The sequence below is a fragment of the Phasianus colchicus genome, chromosome 18 (assembly GCF_987193195.1).
Source record: "Phasianus colchicus chromosome 18, bPhaCol1.hap1.1, whole genome shotgun sequence".
NCBI lineage: Eukaryota > Metazoa > Chordata > Aves > Galliformes > Phasianidae > Phasianus > Phasianus colchicus.
Genome location: NC_143453.1, coordinates 13,238,636 through 13,264,806, shown reverse-complemented (window position 1 = coordinate 13,264,806; position 26,171 = coordinate 13,238,636). Strand labels below are relative to the sequence as shown.

General features: G+C 42.4%; 1 protein-coding gene and 1 long non-coding RNA gene across 4 annotated transcripts in view; one reads left to right on the top strand and one right to left on the bottom strand.

The window, feature by feature from the left end:
* Positions 1 to 26,171, top strand: part of PI4KA (phosphatidylinositol 4-kinase alpha) — a 142,172-nt gene that overhangs the window by 93,341 nt on the left and 22,660 nt on the right. The gene's annotated exons all lie outside the window — the stretch shown is intronic.
* On the bottom strand, positions 470 to 11,619 carry LOC116228736 (uncharacterized). 3 transcript variants are annotated; one of them, XR_004166852.2, is made up of 6 exons: positions 10,724 to 11,619; positions 10,531 to 10,640; positions 7,316 to 7,412; positions 1,795 to 1,910; positions 1,552 to 1,683; positions 470 to 949 (listed from the first exon to the last, which is right to left on the bottom strand). It is a non-coding gene; the product is annotated as an uncharacterized LOC116228736 (long non-coding RNA). The 3 variants fall into 3 exon arrangements; XR_016458729.1 differs by lacking the exon at positions 1,552 to 1,683 and having other exon boundaries at positions 10,724 to 11,615; XR_004166850.2 differs by lacking the exon at positions 10,531 to 10,640 and having other exon boundaries at positions 10,691 to 11,613.

Below are 26,171 nucleotides of genomic sequence, written 5' to 3'. Positions count from 1 at the left end.
ACCTTTTCAGCTCCTTTTCTCTGCTTTTTTCAACCCAGCTCAGTGGTTAATGTCCTTGTATCAGGGCCCACTTGAACCTGGCGCCACTGTTAAAAATTCAGTGCACTTTGATCCCCCTTGAACTTTAGGATTAACTAGGTGAGTGGATGTTCCCAAGGCAGGGGCAGGGGAGGCCGTCTGGCTGTTTGTGATGTGGCTGGGTAGCCTGTCTGAATGTGCCCGTGGCCCAGAAAGATGTGCTGGATACAGAGGAGTTCAAAGGACATGTATGTCTAGCTCAGGTCCTGAGCTGAAACATTCCAGGATCTGGCATAGAGAAGATGACAGCTACTGCCTTGGTCATGCCTTTCTTCTGAAGACCTCTGTGAACCATCACCAGCTGGCTTCTGTAATTAATGAGAGTAGATTTTCCCTAGTCTTCTCTGGGGTTGTGTTGGTACACAAGGATGAGAATTTCACACATCACCACTTTGTTAAAACAACACATTTCTTACAAGCCAGGAAAAGTGCTTGCCCATGTGTCAGGCAGCTTCTTGAAAGTGCACACAGAGACACTCACCTGGCACAGGAGCAAGACCACAGAGCAGAAAAGGTGACAATGAATACTAAGAGGCAGACTTGCTCTTCTCTTAATCACTGCTGTCTTTGTAAATGATTGAAAGCTGCTGATGTTGTGTTCCCGTGAAATTTGGCATCCTTCCAGAAGTGGACTTCAACTCTGTGGCCCTTCTACAAAATTATTTTCTTTTGCCAATTTCAGTATGTTATTCCATCTGTGAGGCTGTACCAGGTTCCCTGTGGTTATTAATTAAACATGCTGGAAATTCTTGTGCTTTCATTTTTGACCAGAGATCTTGAGCTGGCTAGCACAAATTGATGCAATTTGCTGACTTTGGTGTAGGAGGCCGCGAGTTCAGGTTCTGTTCCCTTTCTCATCCTTTTTCTCTTTCTAATGAAAATAATAAAAAGAAGAGAGTTGTGATCAGAAAGCACTTTAGAAATACAGAAATACTGAAAATGAGGTGTTTGCTGCAAAAATGAAATGAAGTTAATACAGGCAGAGCCTTGAAATGGGCCAAGTTAAATAAGCCTCAAGTACTGATAACTTGGCCCCTTTTTTCTTAGGTTTATACACCCATATGTGGTATCTCAAAAGGGTGAGCCAATGTAACTCTAATTGTGTCTTATTTATCTTGGCTGTTTAAACAGCTCACTATGCTGTAACTTGGCCCCTTCTACAGTGATTGCATCTTTATACAGTTGACCTTTTCTTCCCCCTCCAGTTTTTTTTTGTTTTTTTTGGTGGTTTTTTTTGGTATATGCTACAAGTTTTCATGTCAGATATAATTATCTGAACCCCCGTAGGCTGTAAGGATAAGGTTTCAGCCGTTTTTGGCAATAAGGTTCTTTCCCAGGGCTGCAGATGGTTTAGGTGAACCAGATGTACTCAGATAAGTTTGTTGCAATTTCTTTGTTTTTCTGGTTGTGCTTCAAAGGATGGCCCTTGTGCTTCGGGGTTAGTTGCCTTATAAATTATAAATTGGAACTTACACTTTTGTGTTTGTGATGAGTGCATTTTTTGTTTCACTGAAGCTTGTCATAAACCATCCTGTTCTTGCAGGTTTCTCTCTAGAACTCAAGATGTGACAGTTCTGTGCGTTTGATTGTATGTGAGTGCTTGGACTAAGGTTGAAAAATAAAGTATTACAAGATGTTTGGGATCTGCTGCTGCAATACCCTATCACTGCATCCAGCTCCATGTAAGGGGCTGCACTGTGCTGGTACCACGCTTACCTGAGGGGTAAGGACTGCCTGGGTATCAGTCCATCTCTGTGTAGGCAGCCCTCCCAACTCCACCCAGCTGCTCCTGCAATTGCATCTTAGCCTGATCCTTACAGATTACTGATAGTCTGGGAAGTAGACAGATTGGTGAGCTGGTTAATTCATTCTCAATTATTTTTATTGTTTATACTGAGAAACTACAAAGAGCTGTCTCAGGTCAACTTCTCCCCTCCCCCCAGGCACTTGAAAAGCCTATGGGCAGGAGGCTTTCTGCTTTAATTTGGCTTCTATCTCACTAGAGAAAAAGAGAGAAAAAATGACTTGTTGTGACTCCAGTTTTGCATGGGGCTAGAAGGTAAGGGCAGAGTGAGTAAGGGATTTGGCCAGAGCTGCACAAACTGGCTGGGTGGGAAGTATCATCTCTCCCAAACCTGCTGCAGGGCTTGTATCTTACGGAATCCTTATTTCTCCATCTTAGTATTCCCATGATTAGTTACAGCAGCCTTTCTTTCCTTTCTGCTGCACTCACTCTATCTCCCTGGACTTAGAGCTAGAATACTAATATCCACTAAGAACAGCAGCATCATTTTGAAGCAGAACACAAAATATGGTTTAGTGGCAGCCCTGTTCAGCTGCACTACTTGAAGGGGTAAAATGAGAAGTGTGAAGAGCTCTCTAGCTTCTTTTCTTCTGAATGAATTGCTCTTTTTTCTGTGGCAAATGCCACAGAGGAGCATACCTAGTTTCCGTTAAAGCCCTGTTCTCTGGCAGATCCATGGCCCACTGAGCTGCTGAGCCCAAACTGTGCTGACTGAAGGCGGTCAGACCTCTGGTGCTCAGACCCCTCAGGAATTGGCTGCTCTCCCCTCCCCCCCCCCCCGGTTTCATGGTTTTTTTTTTTTCTATTTGGGCAATGACCAGTGGCACTTAATATGGGTCAAGCCTGGCAAACTCATCTCCATGGCAACCCTTAATGAATGCCATTGGCTCAGTGGTTCCATCCCTGCATCTCATTAAATTTCAATGACTTTCATGGGGCTTGGACATGTAATTAATATCAAACACATGGTATTCAGCAGGATAAGATTTAACAGCAGGCAACTTGTGCAGTATCAGGAGACTGATGTGGGGAAGCAGGGGAAATATCTGGGCTCTGTCCCCAAACTCCCCAGGAACAAAGCAGTTCATGGAAAAGAAGGGGAAGACAGAGCCTGGCTGTTGTGCTCACGGCTCACCAGAGCCATAGATGGGCTCCTTAGCCCTTTTTGCTGTGGTGCAGACTGGGAGACAACTCCATGACAGGGGCCAATGCCAGCATGTCATGGCAGTTCTTAGCTGCTTTGTGACCAGTGGCCATCTTTCTAAAGGCAATCTAGTCCCATTGCTACAGGAAATAAGGAATTATATCATATGTGCTGGCCGAAAGGGAGCTCTCCAAAGGCCAGGAAGAGTGGAGGGGACTGCACAAGGCAGGCAGAAACCTTCAGTTGCATACTTTTTAATTTATTTTGATCATGTGTCGGTACAGCTTTGTCTGTGGTTTCTGTGGTGTATATCAAACTCTCCCTATCCCCTCCACAGCAGCACCACAGAATAGCTTCTGAGTTCTCATGAGAAACTACTTGTGCTTATTATTAGGCTTGAGAGAATGACACGGTACTGTGATGGCAGTGCAGAAAACACCTGACCCTGTGCCATGCAGCTGTGCAGGGCCCAGAGCAGGCCTGTTCTCTGGGGGAAGGGATGGATGCCAAAGTACAGGACAGAGTGGTGAGAAGCGATTTTTCTTGTTTGCCAAATTGAATTTGAATTTCCTAGAGTTTGTCTGCCTCTAGCGAAGATCCCAATCATTTCAGCTGTATTAAAATCTTAACAGCATCTTATCTCCCATGGACTAATGTTATCAGACATTAAATGAAACAAAAGGGAAGAGGAGAATGGAGGAAATAACCTCTGCTAATTACTAATGCAAAATGAGTAATGAGATGAAGAAATGATGCGCTATCAGATACAATCCTGGGGTTTTAAAAACAAATTATTTCATCTTTAGCTGTATTGCTGCTATTCCCAAGGGAATAATATACAATTCTCACAAGGATATGAGGGTATAATTCAGCAGCAGCTCTGATGAAGTTATATGCACTTCAATGAATGGTGGGAAGCTAAGATTGAGTTATTGCTTGAGTGCTCTGTCAGGTTGCCTCATATTGTTACTCAGGATATAAAGAAAATTATTATTGACAATACTAGGGAGATTCATTTTGTCTGAGTGAAGGAGGTAAAGAGGTATACTGAATATGTGACATAGTGGGAGAAGTTAATCTTGACTGTAATGTGGGATGGGGAGATCAATCCTGTGGATCACAGGGATGGATATTTAATGTGTACGTGACACAGCAAGGGAAGGTTTACCAACTAGGATGCATGGAAAGGACTGGGTTGGAGGCAATAACAATGGCTTACTGTGTGATTAGTAAATAGTGGCATGGAAAGGGTGGTATTCAGGGATCCATATACCCACTAGAAAGAGAGCAGTGGCCAGAGAGCTAATGGAATTTCCCACAGAGTTAAGCTTAAGTTCAGTTCTTCTCTAAGTCTTCCAAGAAAACCCAGACCTTTATGAGTCTTGTAAATGGTAGTCTGTCTTACCCAACTGCTGCTCCTCCTTTCTTGCCATTAGGTGGCAGCATCTTGATGTGCAGCAGGGCTCCTGGAGCATTTACTGAGCCCTTTTATTCCAGGAGTCTCAAAAGCATCTGCAGAGGTTTGTGAGCTCAAGCTCATATCACTTACTCCAACCAGGATGTACGATGCCCAGGTTCCTGATGGGAAGTCTTAAGGGCAGTGTTACATCATTATGAGAAAAAAAAAAGGCTCAGGGGAGACCTTACAGCTCTCTACAACTGCCTGAAAGGAGGTTGTGGTCAGGTGAGGGTCAGCCTCTTCTCCTTGGTAACTAGCGATAGGACTAGAGGGAATGGCTTCAACTCAGCTTAGATGTTAGGAATTTTTTTTTTTTTTTTTTTGAAAGAGAGATCAGGTGCTGGAATGGGCTGCCCAGGGAGCTGGTGAAGTCACCATCCCTGGAGGTGTTCAAGAAACATTTAGATGTTGTACTGAGGGACGTGGTTTAGTGGGGAATATTGGTGGGAGGCGGATGGTTGAACTGGATGATCTTGGAAGTCTTTTCCAACCTTGATGATTTTGAGCATGTGGCATGTGGCATGTGGCATGTGGCATGTGGCATGGAGCTGTGAGTGAGGCATAGTGAAACTGGAACTGAGACTCTGTGTTTTTAGGTCCCAAAGCTGTGTCTCTGTTTTCCATCTGTGTTACAGCCGAAGACTTCAGTCACTTGCTGGAAGGCAGATTTGAGGCTGAGAAAGGTGGGTGATATGGGGACACAGTGACAAGCATCAAACAAATGAGGACAGGGTCTCTGGGTATGCTAGAGCTATATGGACAGTTGAAACTTGGAAGTTTTTGATATAAACTGGAGGGATGGCAACAAGCAGGATGATGGATTTTTTTCTGAACTGGCCTTGTGCTTGGTCTGCACTCTCATGTCCCTTACTGGAATAGGTACCGGGCCAGCAGCTGTGGTTACATATAGAATCATAGAATGGCTTAGGTTGGCAGGGACCTCAAGGATCATCAGGTTCCAGCCCTCCACAGGCAGGGTTGCCAGCCACAAGACCAATTACTATATTAGTCTGCCCAGGGCCTCGTGCAACCTGGCCTTAAACACCTTCAGGGACAGGGATTTCTGCAAAAAGATTTTGCAAAATAGTTTTTGCTAAAACCAGATTTGGCATTTGTCCAGTTTAGTTGACATTGGCAAATGAGTTCAGCTGATACACAATCTGTAGTATGTAGGTATTAATAAATCTCATGATTATTAATGAAGAAACTTGCACAAACATGTAAGAGAGCAGAATTGCATAGGACTTGTTTTCTTAGGAAACCAGCCTATAATTAATGGGTACTTTGGAAAGAAAGATTTTAAGTTTTTCAAACTTTCAAGAAATGTTTGCTCAAAAATAAACGTGAAAAATGCTTTTCAAAGTTCCTATCAAATATCTTTCTAATCTTGCCCATTTGTCCACAGGAAATTCATGATTTATTTTTCAGGATTCTTTGTCATAGAATTCTAACCAAGATCTCAGTTGCACACACTCAGAATATAGAGGTCATTGACTTGGGTTTGTTTGATTCATCATACTTTCCGTGTTGCAAAATGAAGCCTCTAGTTTTGAGTACCATTGGGTAAAGGGATGTTTGGATCTGGTGTACTGGCTGAGGCCCATTTTTAGTATGAAACAGAGTTGGTAGCTATTTGACAGAAATGAATGTATTGGAATCCAGTGCAAAATACTATAAGCAAAGTAACTGGTGATCTTGTTTCAGCAAATTCCTTTAGCTTGCAAAATAGAAGGAGATCTGTCCAGGAATTCTTTTCACGTTTATTCTTGCCATCCACAAACAACTTCAAAAGCAGATTAAATTCAATCTCTTTGGACTTGTCCACTACATGTAACTTTCATATTTTCTTGGAGAAAAAACTGTTCAACAAAATATGGAGATTATTTTTTCATTTTCTTAACCTGTGTTAACACAGTATTTGATCTGCCTGTTCAAAGTGTAGTCACTTAACTAACAGTCAGCACATTACAGACAGGAGGAGGGCCTGATCCAGACTATCTAGAACTTTCGCAGTGGAGGGATTCACAGCAACTTGAATCATTCAGTTGGTTTCTGCTCTGTTGAATGGTAGATATAGATACAGTGACATAAATACAAAATACTCTCATAAACAGAAGATAATATGGGTTAGAAGAGACCGTCTTGTCCAGTCTTGTCCTCACACTCCTCATCATGCCTTGAATTTTGATACTGTAGACCTCAGTGTCACATTCCTAGTGTCTTTTCTAAAATTTGCCAAAGATGGATAGCTTCTTTCTAAGTGCAGTTCTGCTCAGAATGTCTTCTATTCTTGGTATTTCAAATAGCAAGGGTGTCCTCAGATGCAAAGTTTGGATCTGCATTCTGAATCAGTCAAAGGAAGTGTTTGTACTAAAGGGAGAATCCATATCAGTGGCTGAAGGGCAAAACATTGCAGATTATGTTATATTATCATTCCAGAAGTGGACATTGTATGCCCAGGGAATTCAGATAAAACTTTGAAAGTATTCAAATAAAATAAGGAATGAAAAATAATTTTTAAAAATCTAACTTGCCGTTGCAGAGACGCAGATTTGTTACTGTGATAAAGATACCATAGTGCTTGTGGCCAAAACTAAATTGATTTTAAAGAACATTAGATTTATGTATCGATTTTTAAAATTATTATTATTATTATTATTATTATTATTATTATCATCATCATCAGTTGGGATGACTGTGTTAATGAGTGATGAGGACAAGAAGGAACTACATGGTGAATGGCAGTGCTCTGCAAGATTTGTCATGCTAACACTGATCTCTGGGCAGAGATTTCTGCAGCTCGATCATGAGAATTCTGTCCTCTTCCTACCTGTGACTGTTCCAGTGGCCCTAAAAGCAAGAACTGGGCAGCCAAGATGCAGACTGCAGTCTCACTACCAGGAAGGCACATACTGACACCAAGTGATCTGTGGAAGAGAGGTTTATCTTGAAATTTGGCAGCAGAGAGAAGGAGATAATATTTGAATCGAACTGTGAAGAACTTGCCAAAATGCCCTCAGGGCCTTAGCAAATTGCAGCTTTTGAAGGACTGAGCTACTTTTTTGGCTTGTGATTTAATTTGGAGAAACCCATTGGAAATAAAAATTCATTTCTAATTGGCCTTGCAACCTTAGACTGCTAATTCAGATCTGATCAGCATAGTGAAGATAGACTCCCCTGAACTGTTGTTCACAGACAGCCCTGAACATCTGTCTGGAGGAGCAGGTAGGAAGAAGCCTGCAAAGCAGACCCTTTATGTGCAAGATATATAGTGTGGCATACTTCAAAAGCAGGAGCTTCTGGCAGACAGGAGCCAGTGCCAGGAGCTGCCCGTTTGGGCTTTGCCTGGTGGCAGCAGGGGCTGCCAGCTCTGAACACCCACAGGCAAGGACTTTCTGAAGGGCTGTTTCTAAGTTTGGGGACTTCTGTAGTCTGATTTCAGCCAGTTTGCTTTTCTGCTGCAGTTGTAGCCACGAGGACCCGCGCTCGATTAAACTAAATTGGTGCTGATTGTACTGCTAGCACATGGCATATTCTGTGCCTAATTGCATGGTGCAACAAGGTTTCCCACATGACTGTTCTCTTGCATGAAGTGCAGGTTTCTGCAGTACTGAAAAGCCTTTTTCTTTTCCTCACTAGTTTTGCGTGTCTGCACTCTGTTCCTATGTGAGCTGAACCCATCTTGCTTGTGCTACGTTTTAACACCTTTAAATAGTAATGCATCACAATGTAGGTGGTTGCTCTTGCCTTGAATGGCCATTTGCTAAGCAAATTTTAAACACTAAGAGCAAGAAAATGGCAAATGGAGAGGATTTTTATTAATTCAAGAAGAGATATGCTTATGTGGCATGTGTGCACAGACATATTTGAGGATCTCTGTTGTGTCTGAATATTTATATTTATTATTTTAGACCCAAATGTTTAGTTTTTCCTGCTTCTATTAGCTCAGCTTGCTTTTTATGCATGCCTCATGACATTAAACATGCCAATTGATGTCAAGTGGAACACAGATACACTTATGTGCCTACAGCCTTTGAGGACAGGGCTTTTCTGTATCCTGTGAATGAAATAACTGGCTTCAGGCTTTTTTTTTTTTCTTCTGTGAAGAAAAAAATATATTTTTTTAATATACTAGTGTTGTTTAGTCAATAGTTTTTCAGCTGTATTTTGCTGCAATCTGTCCTACTCAGAGTAAGCATGCATTCAGAGTTGTAGAGGGGTAGATAAATTGCTGCCTTGCAGTCATCCTACAGTCTGTATCTTTTCCCTGGCTCCAAATGACTAGTGGACACACTAGATTTTGATTTCCAGAAGCACCTCATTCCTTAAAATGCTGGGAACAGAGGAGAGATGTTTGCCAGCACAGTACTCTCTAGGATAAGTAGATTTTGAGCCAGCTCCTTCTCTGCATTTTCATGCTCTTCTTTGATGTGGGCTCAGAGGAGCTGCGTCTGTGCCAAGCACTCAGTTCCCTGGTGGCCCAGGAGTATACCAACATCTTGGAGTAACCCTTCTGGGGCTGTCTGCTGCCCAAGTGTGTCTTCTGATAGGCTTAGAACAGACACAGGAGATAGGTTCCTACAGATGTAGCAGGAGGATCATCGGGATTGTCTGCAGCTCTGGCTCATCTGTAAGAGATGTGTACAGAACCTGATCTCCATAAGACCTGGCTTAAAAATTTGGCCCTGTAGAAACCAGCTGAGTTATTTAATTACTTAAGCTTGTCTCTGGCCAGTACCAAAGATGTATTGCTTTATAGATGCCTTTTCAGCATATTCTTAATGCATTTGCAACAAACTTGTAACAGGACCATTGTTTCATTATAATCTTTTTATAGTCAGTACAGTTGTTCTTCTTTTGAGATAACTAAAAGCTATGATTTAATTTAATTTAATTTAATTTTTTTTTAACTGGACTTGGGTGTTATATTATAGGCATGTGTGGGAACTGCTGAGTCACAGCCTGAAGCACTGATTGAGCACCTGGAGAAAGGACCCGCTCAGCCCTGGGAGCACAGGTGAAGGCAATTCAGCGGTGGGGCAGGAAGGGGCGCAGCCTGGCTGCACCTCTCTTAGACAGCATTTAAGGGCTGAGTGCCTCTGGGGAAGGATCTGTGATTGGAGATCTCTCCTTTGTGGAGTCTTTCCTGTGAACTGAGATTTTCAAAGATGGGTGAGCATCTTTTCCTTTGAAATACCATCCTATCTGTGCTGGTCCCTTTGCTGTTATGTTCCTGTATCACCCTTCCACTGTGTTAATCTTTCTAATTATATGCTTAAAAATACCTGGCTGCATTTATACACCTTTGCAGGTGCAAAGCATTCTTTCAGGACCATGTGGAAATGTTTAAGGAATATAGGGACAAACAATAGCGTCTGCTTGTGAAAGTGGAGTTCTGAAGTAGGTTTTTCAGTAGGGTTGTTCAAACTTGAGAACGTGACAGTTGCTGTTTATGCAGCAAATTCCTTAATAGAAATGTAAAGAGACAATACACAGTGAAGAGTGGGAACAGCAGTGAGTCTGTGCTACTTAGGTGCACCCTTAGCTTGGATGAGAAACTGGTACTTGCCATTTTAGCACCATTTTAGCACCATTTACACAGTGACCTTAAGGACTTAGCACTCAGACGTTAAACAGATCCTTCTTGGCTTCTTCTACCTTTCTTTGATAGTTTTGCATGGAAAAAATATAGCTAGACATGAGAAGGATTAACCTGCTATGTATCTGCATGGGTTATTATGCTGCCACTAGAGGCAGAGAATTGCATTCCAGTAATTTACTGAATTCTTCTGATGGGCCATTGTGATAGTGTTAAAAAGTAGGTCATTTGAGTGCGTTGCTGATAACAGTAATGGCTTCACACATCAGCTGGCTGCTCTGTGCATGTGTAACCTCTGCCCAGTGTCACCTCCAGAGTGGTTCACTCCCCTTGCAGTGGATGTGCCATCTTGCTAATGCACACGTGCATAGCTTGCATTTCAAACCAGGAAAAACTAACAGCATACAACATGCTGTTTATGTCTGTTCCTCATAGAGATCTCATACCTGGGCTCTATCACAAGCCATCTGAGAAGGCTGCACTGCTGAGATTGTAGAAGGTGGTCTCAGGGTTAGAATTTGCTTTAAAAGTTCTTCCTGTATGTGTTGCAGAGGAGCTATTAAAAACACATATATATATATTTAAAATATTACACCCCCTCGCTACCTTCCTATCTTTCTGGAGTACCCAGCAGCATACGTTCAGTCTGTGGGCTGTTCAGTTTGTGCAGTACCCTGTGGAACACCCCTTCTGCTTCCCCAGCTGCGTCATAATGAGTGTGGGTGTGCAGCATGTGCTCCAGTCAGTGTGCCATGGAAGGGACTGGGAGCACAGTGCCTGAGGAGCTGCAGGCCCTGTCACCAGCGACTCTGCATCACTCTGCACGTGTAGCTGTTCCTTCATACTTCTAGAACAGCTGAACCAGGCTTCCAAAGGATGGAATCTTAAATACTGTACTGATACAACTTGTTTGTTGTTTTTTTTTTTTTAAATTATTATTAACAAAAAAAAAAAACTGGTTTTCTAACACTCCAACTTGAGTCTTACGCAGTTTCCTGATTGGTAGATTTACACTATCAGTACTTCCTTCTCCTGTCCCCACCAAAGCCTTGAACTGTTGGCAATAAGTAGGCACAGCCAGAAGCTTTTGGTTATGTTTGAACATGTGCCCTGTTCTAATTGTAGCTCAGACACACATGGCAGCAACATGCCGCTGCCTTCTCTGTGCTAGCTCAAGCATCACTGAGTTAAGGAGCAACTGTAACTGGAGTTGCTAACAGATCAGACTGGCTGTGGCAGGACCTGCACCAGGGAATTAGCAATGTCATTTGTCAGCTGTGTGTGGAAGGAGAGGTGTGATGAGAGTTTAAGATGCACTGCCAGCCAGTGCACCCATCCTCTGCTGAAGTGGGCTTTACTTCCTGTGGACAGAATTCGTTCTTGTGTGATCTCTTCTAAGAGAGCCAGAATAGTTTTGTGCTTACCATTCAAAATGAGGTTAACTATGGAAACAGTGCAGAAATCATGTGCTTTTAAACTGGATAAAGCAAAGCAAAGTAAAATAATTCTAATCGCATCTTAGAATTCACTTGCTTGTGAGTTTACAGAGCTCACAGACTGGGGCTGCAGTGGGAGTACTTTGAAATGCAAGTTAGCAAAGCCTCAGAGCTGAGCTGACTGTAAAATATATCTCTCAATTGTTTCATTGTGCATTTAATGCTGGACAGTACAAAACCAGGCTCAGTGGGTAAAAGTTATCTGGTTTGTGTATCCTTTGCCTTTCTCACTCAGTTCAGAGGTGTGGTTCTGTTGTCTCTTAGCTACTTTAAAATACTTCATGGTTGGATTCACTTTCCAAGGTTCTGGAATTGCTGATGAGACCAAAACCTACAACTTCAGAGAGAATGTATCTGAAGAGTCAGCAGCGATATGCTACTGAAGGCTTTCTGCTCATGCCTGTGGTAAGAGGTTAGTTTTTCCAGCCCAGCGTAATGCAGCGAGTTGATGGAAAGCTGAGAGAGATGCAAGCTTGGCTAATTGGAACACTCCTGGGAGGATGTGAATTGCACAGTTTCCATAATGAGTAGAGAAAAGATAGTGTACGTCCCCTAATGTAACAGCGTTGGGATAAGATTAATAGCAGGAGTGCAGCAGCAGTGTCTGTCAGACTCTTTTTTTATTAAAGGAACTGAATTTTACAGATGATATTTTGCTGGTGATGGGTGCTGTTAGTCAGTAGACAAAATCCCTTCCCTGGGTCTCCCCCAACTTTCTTCCCAACAAAGCCCAAGCTTATAATGGTCCCAAGAATATAGGCTTTTCTGTTATGAGATGTAATGAAGTTTTAGTTTGGCTTCAGAACTAAGCCAGAAGTGGAGTCATCTAAACGTACCATAGTCCACAGATCTTTTCTTCAGCGGCTTCTTTACACAGGGCTATCTGAGAGAAGTTAATGAAGAGTCACTGATGTGAGGCTTGGGGAAATTGACTAGATTTGTGTAAATGTATCAATTTCTTCCATGTTTTGAGTGCACTGTACAGTCTGCCCTTGCTGAGCTGTGTCTCAAGCCTGGACAATCCTTGTTCTTTCAACCGGGACAACAAAAACTTGGAAACGTGTTACCTTTGGCAAATGTTGCCCTGGAATGGGATAGCAGAAGGTGCTGCAGATCAGCGTGCACGCACCAAACTTGACTGGGAAACCTTAGCACAAAGAAGCATTGTAGGATCAGAAACAAAATGGTAATTTTGCCATTAGCTATAGGAGATTTAAGGGCCCAAAATTCTGAGAGTTACTGTGTGTCATTCTATTGTCTCAATCTCTTGTTACTTATTAGAATATAATCTGTGGTGTTGTTTATAGCCATGGAGGAAAAGGATCTTTGAGTCTCCACTGCTCTAAATAAGATATATATTTCCTCTGGTTTGGGGGAAAATCACAAACAGCCACTTATGATCCTGGCAAAAAGGATGAGTATTTTTTAGCAGTCCTGTTGGCAGGAGATGCTTTTTTCATATAAACTTTTTTGGACTATCGCTAGATGCCAGCACACAGCAGCTAAAACCTGGTTACAGGCCTAATTCCATGCTGACAAAATTAAACTTTTAGTGCAAAATCAAATGAGTTGTATATGTGAATCTGTATCCACTTCCTGAACAGGTCTGTGTTTGGTAGATGTGGTACCTACAGCACAGATTCTGGACACTTCTTGTGCCAGAATAACTGCCATTTCTGATGGTTAGGTAAGGTTGGAGGCCTCATTTTGCTCTGTCCTGTTGTTACAGAGACTTGAAATACTCCGGACTTAGCTTGGATCAAGTCAGGAGGTGATTTTAATATGCAGTAACTGTCCCCGGATAATCCCCGTAGATACTCTGTCATTATTCAGGGAGAACTCAATGGCAGTTGTGTTGCATCCAGTAACTGTGTGAAGGAAAACATTCAAAGCCAAAATTACAAGAAGTCCCGAGTCTGACAGAAACAAAATACATGCAGTCATCTGAAGAATTTTTCAGTGCAGTTACAATGATTACACACCTATCGAGCAAAGAAACTGAGGCTCTGGGGATGCTTTGAGCATACAGACATCTCTCCATGTCTGTTGGCACTCCATGTGTGTCTCCAGGGATAGTCGTTTGACCACGTACCTGTAGTTTTTTCTTATGAGTTTGTTTCTTGCTGCAATTGCCTGAGTCATCTCAGTCTTCTAGTAAACTGAGCATGTTTCCTTCTTTTATTTATTTTCTTTAAAAGAGTGAACCACAACTCAATATTTATATCACTCAAGCTCAATTAAAATCACACAGGAAAAGTTCATGAATAGTCAGCATCTAATGAAGAGGCACACTTTCATAACAGCCCATGTTCAAAGATACTTTTAACAACAAGAGCGAAGGGTTTACGATGTAAGTATTTTAGTCACTGGAAAATTGGAATTGTTTCTTTGGAGAAAACAAACAGGCTCTGGGCTCTTCCTAAGAGCAGTATGAACTCAGCAGCTGGCAGCTAGTTAGCCCCCCTGCAGAATGAATTAACGATGAAACTGCTTTCGTTCAGGAGGGAGTTTTATTGGGCAGGATGCTGGGTACCAACACAATGAAGTCTCCAGATGCCCCTCCCCCTAGGGGTCTTCAATTACACTTCATAATGAGCACTGTTTCATTAGCGAGGGAAGAAGTCAGCACTAATTAAAATTAAATTAGGGCACACTGAAGTTGTGTTGCACGATGTGCTGAGATATTAATAATAAAGAAGCTATCTTGAACAAGCATGGACTAAAGGGTCAAGCGATAACAATTAAAATAATGAATGTTATGTCAATGCTGGATTTTTAACACTCCAGTTTTGGCTGTGCATATGGAAAGGTGATGTCTGGACTGGTTCCTGTAAGTTGGAAGAGGAGTCGCATCTACATCTGTCAAAATAATGTCTGACAGAACATTTTCCTAAAGCTTGCCAGAGTATTTCACAACACGTACGTGTGCATGTGTGCCTGCAATCTGATGTTCATACATGCATTGCTGAGCTTGTGCATGAAAATAAGATGTACATTGCATATGAAAACCCAGCATAAAGTACTGCTGACATACAAAAGGTGTCTTGCATGAGTACTCATGTAGAGAAGCAGGGCATCTGCAGTTACATATGTACACTATGAGGTGAGCATGTATTTTTGTGTGTATGTAGAATCATAAAATTGTTTGATTTGGAAGAGGCTTTAAAAGGTCTCTAGCTCTGGTGCTCGTGCTGGATGGCTTTGGAGCCCGTAGCTGTTTTTACAGCAACTAGCCTGCAAACATTTCTGAGGAAAACTTGCTGTCCAATTTAATTGAGGTGTTTAATTAGATTGGTTCCAAAGATATTTGTGGAACTACTAAAATATGATTGAGCTTCAAAACTGATTAAATGCATATGATGTTCATTAGGCAAATTACTGTGAACATCTGTACGTTTTGGGTATGTACATACGTTGAACTTGCTGAACTGGTGAATGGATATGAAATATTCAGCACAAATTGTCATCTGGAAAAGAATTTGTTCTTCTCAACAAATATATTCCTGTGCATTAATAAAATTCCGTCCAAGGTGCTTTGTGCAACACACATCTGTTTGCCAGTAGAACACTTACCAGTGTTCACTATGGTACATCAGTAGATTGTGCATGAGGGTTGGGTGGAAAACACTACAAATATTTTCCTTCTGTTGAAGTAATATCCTGCCAGGATATTATATCAGGCCAACAGTGCACCCAAATACCTATTTCTAGATCAATGTATTTCACGTAATTCAGGAGGCTTCACCTTTGGACAGTATGACTTTTTGTGTGCAAGTTCTTTTCTAACTGTTAAGATAGTTGGTTCCTTTAAGCTTGCTGCTTCCATAAGTATTTCCTGTACTTTGTAAGTATTTCCTATAGTGGCAGCTACAGGAATTGGCATTCAGAAGAACCTCGAGAGGCTAGAAAGGTGGGCCCGGGTGAACCTGATGAGGTTCAACACGGCTAAGTGCAGAGTTTTGCACTTGAGCCTGAGGAATTCCATACAGGCATCCATACAGACTGGAAGGAGCAGTCCTTGAGAGCAGCCCTGCAGAGAAGGACCTGGAGGTCCCAGTGGATGAAAAACTTAACGTGAGCCAGCAGTGTGCTTTTACAGCTCTGAAAGCAAATGGTATCCTGGGCTCCATCAGAAGAGGGGTGGCCAGCAGGGGCAGGGAGGTGACTGTTCCCCCCTGCTCTGCTTTTGTGAGGCCCCATCTGGAGTACTGCGTCAAGTGTGGAGCCCTCAGTGCAAAAAAGACAGGGAGCTGTTGGAGAGGGTCCAGAGGCGAGCCACAGAGATGATCAGGGGAGTGGAGCACCTCCACTATGAAGACAGGCTGAGGGAGCTGGGCTTGTTCAGCCTGGAGAAAAGAAGGCTGCAGGGTGACCTCATTGCAGCATTTCAATACTTAAAGGGAGCCTACAGAGGGGAGGAGAATCAACTCTTTGAAAGGGTAGATAACTGCAGGACGAGGGGAAATGGTTTTAAGTTGAGGGAGGGGAGATTTAGGTTGGACGTTGGGGGGAAGTTCTTTACCATCAGAGAGGTGAGGTGCTGGAACAGCTGCCCAGAGGGGTTGTGGATGCCCCGTCCCTAGAAGTGTTCAAGGCCAGATTGGATGGGGCCCTGGGCAGCCTGGTCTAGCATTCAGTGGGGAGGTTGGTGGCCCTGCATGTGGCAGGGGGGTTGGAGATTCATGATCCTTGAGGTCCCTTCCAACCCTGGCCATTCTGTGATTCTGTGAATCTTGTAGAGGCTGTCTCTGTTTGTCTGAGGTAGAGCTGGCAAGTACTGAAGGCTCAGCACTCAAAGTTGACTTCTAACATTTCCTTAGTATATATTTACAGGCTTCATGATGTATTTTGTAAATACATGTTATAATAAAAACATCCGTAATATGTAACTGGTTATGGCAGAGCACTCATTTCACATGGCTGTAGCTTCCTGTGAGACCAGTAACCAGCACTTCAGCAATTTCCTAACGTATGTCTTCACAGTCATTTATTTACAATTCTGTAAATGCTCTACCTCTTGAGTATAGCCAAAACATGTGTTTGCAGATCTTGTCGGTTTTTTTGTTTCTTTACTGGTTGTATTTGATTGTAATGATGTGTATTTGCACTGTGCTTTCTATCCAGGAGGTAGAGATGCAGTTCAGATAAAAAGTGTGTGACTTCACTACCAACACAGAAGTAGCTTAAAAGTGGGGCACAGCATCCACTGAACTCTATACTCAGACCAGATTGAAGAATTTTAAGAGCTGCTTACAACCCTGTATCCTGCAGAGAAAATCTCAGCTGACAATCCCGGGGTTAGTAGAAGCAAGTGTTAAATCTTTCAAGCAGGGTATTGATCCCCTAGGGAAAGACGCAAAGGGAAAAAGTTACCAAACAGATCACCAAAAAGCACTTTTTAGCACCTGAGCTTTCTAGATGTCTCCTTTCATATGAAACCTATCCTTGAGGCAGGACAGTTTGTGAGGCTAATGATTTTACTCAAACCATTATTTAGTACATTTTGAAATTTGTACAGCCTTAAGTCAAGTACTAGCCCTACTGCTCCTCTACGGAGCCCCAGTCTGCAGGAAATGAACAATAAAATAAAAATCTGCAATCCTACACTTGTGAGGTCAGCAATAAGAAGCTGCAGAGTTCTCAGGGTGGTTGATCACCTTGAAGGAAGTGAACTTGGCAACTCTCCGTTCTCCATCTCCTGAGAGTACCAGTATTAGAAGATGTCCCCACATCTGTTCTAGCTGGGTCTGACTGAGGGAAGGTGCTCACATTACCTGCAGCAAGTGGCCTCCAGATTTCCAGCTCTACAGCTGTTAGTTGAGCACTAAGGCCACCAAAAAGAAAAAAAAAAAAAACAACCACGTATCTGTACTTAAGTACGTTTCTAGTCCCATTTACTCCCTGTGTTTTAATCTCTGCTGAGTGAAGGTGCAAGCAGTCTGCTAGGGGATGAGTAAGCAGGCAGTACACTAACATGCATGCACAGCACTTATTACATTGACATGCCTTGCACAGGAATTTTCTTGCTAATTCCTCATGTCTTTTGCTTAACTTGCTGGGAATTGCAAAGGAACTCGCTTTTGTATTTATATTTATTATTTATATTGAATCACTGGATGATACAGATATTTTGGTCCCATTTAGTAGCACAATTCCTTCTTGTTGTACAGGAGTGCTTGCTTTTGCCTTTGCTGCTTTGCTGCAGCCCTTTCTTAATGGTGAATAGAGGCTGTGTGTGTGTGCCTTACAAATCCCGTTATGTGCACCCCTTTGGCAACCTCTTTTATGAAATTTTTATTAGTATGTTCAGCAATGTGCATGTCCTCAGGAATAACAAACAGTATGGAAAGAATATATAGCCACTCAGATGGTCAAGGGGCTTTTGAGGGGAGGAGAACAATGCTACTTAAAATATTGCAGGATGGCTTACAACCCTGAGGGAGGAGGTGTGGGGGAGGAGAGGAAAAGCAGATGGGCACGGTGTCCATTTAAGGTGGTCTGGCACAGTTATTGGTCAACAACAATGAGATTTTTATTTGGAGGTTCTTTTCAGTCCCTTGCAGCAGAGCTGAAGGTGGAGAGTTTATGCTGATGCTGGCAGCCTTGACTTGGAAAGAAATCACCAGGCTGTGCTGTTTGTATATCCCCAAATTACATTTATGAGTTCCCTGCTCCTTTCTGAATACAGATCTCTGAAGTCTGGGAGGCACAGATCTTGTAGATAGGTTCCATAAGGGAAAAGGATCCTTGTGTCTACAGCAGTGTAGGTATCTGTGTTCAGTTAGATCCTGGTTTATCTGCTCATTATGTTTGTTGAATAGGATTGTATTTATCTTTCTCAGTTCTCCACTCTGAGTTACCCGTTAAATCAAGTTAGCTCATTGACTCTAGTCTGCTCTCTATTAAAATCCATGTCTTCCTGTAAGTTGCTTCTCATAATCCGCCCATATGCCTATGCTCCCATCTGAGGTGGAGGATATTCAGTCCAGTATCCAGTAAAGGGATTGTGTAGACTAGAGATATGTGGTTGTTCATGGCTGTGTCTTTCACTTGCCACGTGATCCCTGTGAAAAGCCTTTGGCTCCTTGCCTCTGTTTCCCTATCCACAGAACTGTATATCATATTGCAGTGTGGTGTAAAGCTTAATGCAGCTCCTTGTGGGAAATGATATATTAAGGCTGAGTAACAACATTTCTACACACATGAACCTTGATATTGATAACAAAACTATAACCTCATTCCCCTTGTTTTCTACCATAATGGTATCAAACTCCATAATAAATTAAAAGTGCCTGTGTGAGAGTTCTAGTTTGTTTGCACTACAATTACTCTGTTAATTAGCATGGCAGCATGATGTAATATCACTTAGGGGAATTAGAGATGAGCTGTTTTCTTAACTTCAGTGTCTTCAGGTACGTGTGAGAAAAGACAGGCAATGATCTTTTAATGACAAAGAGAATGGCCAATATTTGTAATCCCTTAAGTGTGAAATGGTAATATGCTATTAAGGATTCAGTTCTTCATGATGTTACAAGAATAATGTAAAATGAACATGACATCAAGCTGAACTGAGATGGAATTTTTGGGGAGGAGCCATCACTTTATAATGTATGCACCATCTATAGCATGCTAAGTGGTGTGTCCCTGAGATTATTAAGCATTCCATCAGAAAAAAATGTCAAAAAAATTGTCAACCCTGACTGCCTGTGTGATGAGATCTGCAAAGAATGGTCTCATAGTTTAGGGATATACATGCAAAATATTCAACAGCTGATTGTTGAATTTCATCCTTATTTGCTGACCTCAGGAGTCCTTCAACTGTTCTGGGTTCCTTAGGCTGTGACAGCGGAGGCTTTGTGACAGCAGGGCCTTGCTGTTTTTTTGTTTGGTTGGTTTGGTTTTTCTGGTGCCTGGAGCGTGCAGAGACAATGAACTCAATGGGGCATAAGGATACATCCAGGAATGTGCAGTATCCAGCCACTAGAGTAGTCAAAATGGGCATAGCCCAACAAGAGACTGGAAAACTGCCTGACGCATTTGGCAAGTGACATAACTCTCCATTCTCAGGAGGAAATTATTGAACCCCTCTAGCAATGAACTCCTGGCCTGAAGCTGGAGCTTGGATTGCACAAGCTCAATAAATGTGTAATTATCAATACCAGAGACACACCAAGCCCCTGTACAAGTAGGACCTGTTTCAGGAGTCAGGAAGAAGCAAACATCTAGGCAGTGAACCCTCTGCAGGAGCCAGCTGCTCTGGATGAGAGCAGGCTCTGATCAGGGTGTGGGCCCTGTGGGAGATGGCTCCTGTCCAAGAAAGTGTCATCGGTCATCCTGGGCATCATGGCAGCCAGTCAAACCAGAAAAGCTATCAAGCTTTCAGCCTCCTTCTCAGGTCTTGCTGCTTTGAATTGGCTGCTTGACAAGTGTGTATTAATTCTGCTTTTATTTGAAGTCTAGTTTGTAACTTTGCCATATAGGAACCAAAGCTGGATGGGAAGCTCACAGCTATTGGGCTTTCTCTGAGGTGGTAAATGATATCATGCAGAGAGGGTGTATCTCAACTTTCATAAAACATCAGTCTCTGATTTTATTTTTTCCACTATTCTTAAATTAGAGTGACTACTATGTAGTGCAGAGATACCAGAATCACTTTGATGATAGAAATCTATCTACTGCAGCTTGAAGCTCAAGATTTGGTAGGCGTGTCCTACTCTACTAACTCCAAAATAAGAATGTAGAATTCGTGGTCCACTTCCACACCTGTAATGCAGCAGAAAGCAGTCACTTAGATGTGAATGATTTCAGACAAACTATGTGATATTACAGACTAAGTGTATGTGTACAAACCAGTTCCAAAATGAACACCCTGATGTGCAGAGTCTGGCAACTGGAACTAGCAGTGATTCACATACAGCTATAGAAAGTAGAATGAGGCTAAGGTAGATGAAAATTGTTTACAACTTCATTGCATCTGTGTCTGCTCAGCGTGTTAGAGGAAGCCAAGACTGCTTGAAAGCTGGAGATGTAGCTTTTAGTCTTTCACATTGCTGTCACCACTGCCTAAATGCACCATCCACCATTTCACTGTGCTGCCATCCACTCTTTGGTCTCCAGAAATGTTCAGCAAGTATCAACAAATGTCAGTGGATGCCGTCTTTTTCTTCATGGAGGAATTAAATTCCACATCTTTGCTCCATACACACTCCCCTCTGCAGTCATCTGTCACGGTAACAAAATGCAATGGGATATTGGTGGAAAGGTTCAACCTTGATGCCATACCACCAACATCTGCGTCTGACATTATGAACCAACATAATGAAATAGGAGTCATTACTTTTGGAGCAGCCCTTCTATGTTGCTTTATAACCCTCCAGACGTTCTTTTACTTCCAATTCTATAAAGTGATTTCCTTTGCCTATTGCTAGTTTTGCTGGTCTTCTCCCTTTTTCTCTTTGAAGCATGCTGGTCTCACAACTTCCAGTTTCCTTTCGTTCTGCCTGTGAACTTGAATTTGTTTTGGTATATTTAGCAATTGTGGAACTTGAAATCAAGATAAGATTTTCGAATGTGCTAACAGTTGATTTATGAGTGGCTGAGTAGAGGAATGTGAAAGTGTCATACACGCAGTTCAACATAATATTTGTTTTAGCTGTAATCATAGTGCGATATTGAAATATTATAGACTATAGTTTATTATGGTGTGTTACTGCAGCTAGTAAACAGTGCTATCCAGCATAACTGTTATATCAGTATGACTTTAAGGGATCTACCAATATTTGTACTAGAAAACTAGATTTCGAGGGTTTACAATCATCCATTTTATATTGCTTGAAAGTGGAACTTAACATAATACATATCAGTATCAAAGAAATCCTTTTCTTTGTACTGTCCACAGGTTGGATGCCTCATGCTTGGAGCAACATCTAACTTCTAGAGCTAAGGCTGTAGAGGCTTATCTTTATGGGTAGGAATCTGTGCCGTTCTCTGCAATAGCAGATAGACCTGTCCAGCTTCTAATAAACATATCTTCCTTTTCTTTTTTGGTTTTCTACATAGTTGACTCATTTTACTCTTAAGAGAGGAGGTAAGTAATAGAGGAAGAAAGAAGGCAATGTTTAAGAGAGAAATTGATCTGCTAGTCAGCAAAGTAGTTAGAGTAAGAAATGCCTGGAGACTGAATCCCAGTCCCAAACTGGTAGGAGCTCCCTGCCAGTCAGCGTTGATTCTTTAGTTTTCTGAGAGAAGGAGGTATGATGTGCTTGAATTAGTCATACTATTTCCCTAACCCCAGGGTGTGTTGTGAGGAACCTTCTCCTGCCCTAATCACAAGGAACGTAAATGGTATGTCCATTGGAGTTTTCTTCTCATAGATTGGCCCCCAGAACTCTATTTCAATCATCCTACTTAGAGCCTGGCATTATTTTCGTTAAGAATGAAGCTATCTTTGTCAATATCAGTGTTCAACCCTTGCTAAGGGCCATTGGACCCACTCTTCCTTTCCTGAAGACTGCCAGCATCACAATGTCAGATGCATGTTTGAAATATTAAAGTATAAGTGTGTACATGGATGTGTACATTTATAAATTACAGATGAAATGCTTACGAAGAACCAGCAGAAAACATGAGAATAGACAGCGAGTCACAGAGAACATCACTGAGGAATGAGATTCCTGATGCGAGGGGCTGATGTCAGTGTTGGGAGTACCCTGAGGCAGCGTGCTGTGAGCATGCTGGTCTCTGTGCTGGAGGTTCCCTCAGTCTAAGAGCTGTATCCAAGTGACTGTTTGGGAAGGAACTCTGATCTATTTGTATAGCTGCACTAGAGGTGAGATTTGGGATCCACTGGATCTGTATGTTCGCAGTGGCATGTACTGCAAACTTACTATGAGAGTAATAATGGTTATTACATGTAACAGAGTCCCCAGTGAAAGAATTCCATAGAAGAACTGCTAGGATGTTTTTAGTCTTTGTTGTGCACTGTGTGTGCAGTCATGCACAGGTGTGGGTAAGTGTAAGAGTGCAAATCCAAGCACGGACACTACAGCCATGTCTTTTCCCCAATCCATGTGCAATCAAGAATGTAATGACACTGAGATCCCTGAACAGAGGCAAAACCAGTGAGCCTCTTTGGCCTATGGTAGACCTCAGCATAAGCAAGAGCTTGCAGCTACTTATAGGAGCAGAGCAGTGTGGGCCAGTATGCATAGGGGTGAGCCGAAACCAGCTGTTCCCAGGTTGGTTCAAGGGAATATTCTCATGGCTCTCCTTTAACCTATCCTCCCTTCCCACAGGTTTCATGTGGGAGAGAGAAACCCAGCTTTGCAATCAGAACATCGTCAAATTAGTAGTAATTGGCAGTGCAATAAATAATCTGCAATAATAGGAACAAGTGCTAGGGGGCGCAGAAGAGCTGTTGGTCAGACAGCCATCATTTAAACAGTAGGTGTTGCTAGTGGCTTGTTGCAGTGATTAGTAAAAGTCTTTAGACTTGGAAAATGTAGCGCTAAATGTATTTGAAAGAGACATGAATGTGTTTTAAAGCTTCCTGGGTGACTGGACATATCTTCCCAAATTTTACCTAACCGTTTGCACTTACCTTAAATTATATGGTCTATGGTCTTGTGAAGTGCTGTTTTCTCTGTAGGAAACAACACAGAGTAATGGATTAACTCAGTTATTCACACTCTAGTCTGATGCAGCTGCCCTGGGGGTGAAATACATAAGTTAGTTCACCAATAGGATGTCACAGCAGAGTTTGTTGAGATTTTTTTTTTATATCAACTGTCCTGGTGAAATCTGGAATAATTCTGTCAGCTGGAATTCTTTGATTTATATCATGTACAAAGCCTAGCCTTAAAAATGTCTCCAGTAGAAACTACTTCAAAATATCAGAAGTGATTTGGCTGGAAAATGGGGTCTAAGGCAATTTTTGTTGGGAGCACAGTTCAAGGAGATGTATTTAAGCCAGCTGCCTATACTGGCTTGGGTCCACATATGTGTCACTGGGTTGCACTTGCAGCAGAGAGGACAGTATGCTTATAAGCTATTTTGCTGCACTGAAAAGCATTATGGAACCAGAAGGAGACAATACAAAGCCTTCCTATCTCATCCCACCATTGTGTGAGACTTGCATGTATTCACCCAGAAGGCATTCTCCTTCACTGGTCTGGCTGGTTCGGTCACTGTACGGTTGTGATACCTGCAATCACAAGAGAATACTGGGGATTTAAGTTTGCTGTGGTACGGTTTCATGATTTCATACATGGAATTACTAGAGCTGTCTGCTGAAAAGCAATTTTAGTATAAAAATTTTGGGAACATTTGTGTTTTTTTTTTCTACTCTATAGGAAAAGTTCATTCTACTGCAATCCATCATTGGTTTGTTGCTTAGGGGCTTGCTCCTAAGCAGTATTAGGTCTCTCCACATGCCTGGAAGTTAATTCTTCTTTATTCTGCCAAGTGCCTATTCTTTTCTCTTTTGAACAGCTCTCAGTACCATCCACCTTATTCTTCTGTTACCTTCTGTATACTCAATCTGTCTGTTGCATCAGTAATCACTGTTGTGATAGCACTTCATAGATTTTTCTTCCTGTGTTTGTTCTATTGCAAAGCACTCAGTATAGCAATAGAGCATTCATTCATTTGAGGAATGTATGATGTACCTCTTCAGTGCCATGCAAAAAGGACCGTGCTAATGTAAAAACAAAGCTCCCCGCTCGGATACGGAAACTGGACAAATACAGACTAGCCTACGGCAAAAGTAAATATAAAAGCCATCAGATAAGTCTATGCTCAATTTGTATTGCAAAATGAAAGGTGGAGAGAATCTCTATAAATACACCAGGGCTGGAGAGGGGGAGAGGGGGGCAGTAAATGACCAAGGAAGGAGGGCAATATGATCCATCAGTGGAACACCTCTCCTATGATGACAGGCTGAGAGAGCTGGGGCTGTTCAGCCTGGAGAAGAGAAAGCTGCGAGGTGACCTGATAGCAGCCTGTCAGTATCTAAAGGGGAGCTACAGGAAAGAAGGGGACGGACTCTTGAGCAGGGTCTGTGGTGATAGAAATGATTTCAAACTCAAATAAGGTAGTTTTAGGTTAGATATAAGGAAAAAACCTTTCACAGTGAGGGTGGTGAGGCACTGTAGCAGGTTGCCCAATGATGTGGTTGATGCTCCGTCCCTGTAGGCTGGATAGCCTGATCTAGCTGTGGTGTCCCTGTTCATTGCAGAGCAGTTGGACTAGATGGCCTACGGAGATCCCTTCCAACTCTAAGGATTCATGAACTGCTTAAACTAAAGGCAACACTGGTAACACAAGAACAGATGAGTACCATCTAGCCAGTAGTAACTTTAGACTGGTAATTAAGAGGTTCCTAACCATCAGAGGAGACAGATTCTGGAACAGACTTCCAAAATGAAGCAATGTTTTTTGTTGTTTTTCTTTGCCCCTCTTGCTTGGAAATGAGTTTAAGAGAACTCATGTACAGCAATGTTTGCATGTCCTCATCCTGTGTCCCAGCAGTTCTCAGTAGCACGTGAGTAAATGTCAGCATCTGTGCAGCATGAGTTCATCTGGTCTGTTTTCATCATTTCTATCTTGGATGATAGGAGAGGAAAAAGCCAAGGGCTCTGCTTTGTGTCCATGTGGCACAAGTGATTGGTCCTAGGACAGTGTTTGCTGGTCTAAAGGCCTAAAGATAGAAGAGGGCAGAAAACCTACATCAGGGCACCTGTCCCTCTACAGAGCACTGTGGAAGGGTTCTCCCTTGTGCTCAGGGGAAGACGCGTGGACCAAATGTCAGATCTAAGCAGCTTTGCAGCATGTCAGCTATGGAGATAGCATAAGCCTATCTCCAGTACTATCTCACTGATTCTGAATTACTTCTGCTGCTGCTCATGTACAACAGGCAGAGATGTGTATTCTCACACCCACTGCTCACCTGTTTTTCTGTTTTTCTCTTTAGTAATTGTGCAAGTTTCCTGATAATTCGTCTAAAAGCCCTTACGAGACATTACATAATGTCCTTGGAGAAACCCTGTCTGCTGTAACATTGGATAGATTATTATGTAAAACTTTCTTTTTCTCAGTTTGCTTTTGAGTGGGGAGTCAGACTGGATTTCCACTTGGCTGAGCCTGAAAGGCTTTGGGCTTACTCTGGATTGCTCCACTATTTTATTAATCTCTGTAAGTTGTGCTGGAATTGGCCTTAGTATCACAAGTGAAACAAGTTTGGCAGGGCTCTCTGGAGCACACCTGCCTGTGCTGTGAGGTATGATTTGGCTCAAGTGGCAACACTTACTCAAGAAAGCCCCCAGTTCTACCCTGTTGATTTAATTAGTATCACCGGACCAGCTCCATGTGATAAAACCTTCCCCAGTGCGTCTCAGGAGCACCAAGCTTTCTGTATGCTGAACAGATCATCAGGCAGGATTGCTGTGAGCTGGTCTTTTCTGGGGAGAATTAGTACAAAAAGACAGACAGCAGCTTACCTGCTGTATCCCCTGCCTTTGGCTTGTGTTGGAGTGGCTGCTGAAGGTTGGGGGAGTGCTGGCCCACTCTCTCCTCCCTGTGTTGCTCAAGACTCT